The sequence below is a fragment of the Scylla paramamosain genome, chromosome 8 (assembly GCF_035594125.1).
Source record: "Scylla paramamosain isolate STU-SP2022 chromosome 8, ASM3559412v1, whole genome shotgun sequence".
NCBI classification, from domain to species: Eukaryota; Metazoa; Arthropoda; class Malacostraca; order Decapoda; family Portunidae; genus Scylla; species Scylla paramamosain.
In genome coordinates this window covers 1487501-1490538 of record NC_087158.1, presented here as the reverse complement: position 1 = coordinate 1490538, position 3038 = coordinate 1487501, and positions in this window count along the sequence as shown.

Here is a 3038-nt window from a genome sequence, read left to right as displayed (position 1 = left end):
AACACACACACACACACACACACACACACACACACACACACACACACACACACACACACACACACACACACACACACACACACACACACACGTTTTATTCATTATTTATTTATTTATTTATATTTATGTCACTGGAAACCTCTCCAAACTCCAGCACAACGTAACTTTTGTTCTTATAATATTAGTTTTCTTCCTTTCCAGATATTTTAAGACCTCAACCACCACCACCACCACCTCAACCACCACCACCACCATCCACCACCAGCAGCAGGAAGTGTTTTGGTGAGTATGACTTGCAAAATCACGTCTTCCTTTGGGTCAACACTGGCATGTCCTGTACAGTACGGCTAACTTTGTGTGTTGTTGACGTTTTTATTGCTTGTCCTTGTGGTTTAATGGCACCGGACCCTCCTCGCCTCACTAACGGGTGTACTAAACAATGCATTAATGTTTTGGTCGCTAGATAATGGAATGAAAGCAAACAGGAAGATGTAGATATTGAAGAAAACAAGAGGAATATAAAAGAAGAGAAGGAAAAAAATCAAATAAAGAAGGAAATGCAGATAGGAAACAAATGAAAGCTATAAGAGAAGAGAAGATACAAAAATAAAGAAAGAAAATACAGATAATAAAGAAACAAAAGAGCTAGAAATTATGTCGTATCGCCAACGGGTGTACTAAACAATATGGTAACACTCGTATTTTGACTGTTAGATGAGAGAAACTATAAAAAACAAAGAAGAAAGACACATGTGCAGTAAGTTAACAAAAGAGCTAGAAATTACATGGCCTTTCCAACGGGTGTACTAAATGATGGAGTAACCTTCTGACTGTCAGATGGAAGTATAAAAACAAAGAAGGAAGACACATGTGCGTAGTTTATAGGCAGTAAGGTAACAAAAGAGCTAGAAATTACATGGCCTTTCCAACGGGTGTACTAAATGATGGAGTAACCTTCTGACTGATAGATGGAAGTATAAAAACAAAGAAGAAAGACACATTTTTTTTTTTTTTTTATGTAGGAAGGATACTGGCCAAGGGCAACAAAAATCCATTAAAAAAAATATCCCACTGAAATGCCAGTCCCATAAAAGGGTCAAAGCAGTGGTCAAAAATTAATGAATAAGTGTCTTGAAACCTCCATCTTGAAGGAATTCAAGTCATAAGAAGGTGAAAATACAGAAGCAGGCAGGGAGTTCCAGAGTTTATCAGAGAAAGGGATAAATGATTGAGAATACTGGTCAACTCTTGTGTTAGAGAGGTGAACAGAATAGGGGTGAGAGAAAGAAGAAAGTCTTGTGCAGCGAGGCCGCGGGAGGAGGGGAGGCATGTAGTTAGCAAGATCAGAAGAGCAGTTAGCATGAAAGTAGCGGTAGAAGACAGCTAGATATGCAACATTGCGGAGATGAGAGAGAGGCTGAAGACAGTCACTTAGAGGAGAGGAGTTGATGAGACGAAAAGCTTTTGATTCCACCCTGTCTAGAAGAGCAGTATGAGTGGAACCCCCCCAGACATGTGAAGCGTTACTCCATACATGGACGGATAAGGCCCTTGTACAGAGTTAGCAGCTGGAGGGGGTGAGAAAAACCTGGCGGAGACGTCTCAGAACACCTAACTTCATAGAAGCTGTTTTAGCTAGAGATGAGATGTGAAGTTTCCAGTTCAGATTATAAGTAAAGGACAGACCGAGGATGTTCAGTGTAGAAGAGGGGGACAGTTGAGTGTCATTGAAGAAGAGGGGATAGTTGTCTGGAAGATTGTGTCGAGTTGATAGATGGAGGAATTGAGTTTTTGAGGCATTGAACAATACCAAGTTTGCTCTGCCCCAATCAGAAATTTTAGAAAGATGTGCGTAGTTTATAGGCAGTAAGGTAACAAAAGAGCTAGAAATTACATGGCCTTTCGAACGGGTGTACTAAATGATGCAGTAACCTTCTGACTGATAGATGGAAGTATAAAAACAAAGAAGGAAGACACAAGTGCTTAGTTTATAGGCAGTAAGGTAACAAAAGAGCTAGAAATTACATGGCCTTTCTAACGGGTGTACTAAATGATGCAGTAACCTTTTGACTTCCAGATAAGAAATATGAAGCCGTAATGGGTGATAATGCGCGATGGGGATAATCAGTGATGGGTGGTAATGGGTGGTAATAGCTGGTATGTGGCTGGTGATGACTTGAAGATGGTTTATGAGTGATGGGGGGTATGAAGTGGTACCAGAGTAATAGATGGTGGTGTATTGTGACGCATGGTGGTGATGGTTATGAATGGTGACGTGGGGAGTGGTTAGAGGTGAAGCAAGGTTCCCGCAAGATTAATGGTGAGGCAATGGTGAGCAAACAAGCATTAGCTCTGCTTTTATAGTGCTTGTATTGTGGGTGCAGACTGTGTTGCTGCTGCTGGTATTACTGTTGTTACTGCCGCCACCACCACCACTACTACTACTACTACTACTACTACTACTACTACTACTACTACTATTACTACTACTTCTGCCGCTCCTCTTCCTCCTCCTCCTCCTCGCTGGTTAAGGCTAAGTAGTAGGAGAGAAGACACGAAAACTCACTAAACTCACTGAACGGAATCACAAGTACACGAAAGAGACAGTGAAAGTCATGGTATGGAAGTAATAAGTCAACACACACACACACACACACACACACACACACACACACACACACACACACACACACACACACACACACACACACACACACACACACACACACACACACACACTCGTGCTCCCAAAGTGTCTTCTTAAAGTTTGATCACGCATACTGTGGCCTCTTAAGGAAGGATTGCAAGGTAAGCACATATTATGAAAGGCTTCGTGACATTAATGAACTTAGGGACTCGGGAAGGTAAGTTGTGCCTCTCTCTCTCTCTCTCTCTCTCTCTCTCTCTCTCTCTCTCTCTCTCTCTCTCTCTCTCTCTCTCTCTCTCTCTCTCTGGTTTATCCTAACGTAAATTGGTGCATGAATGAATCAATATCAATAACTGAATGAATAAATGAATATGTTGCACGTACGTTATAT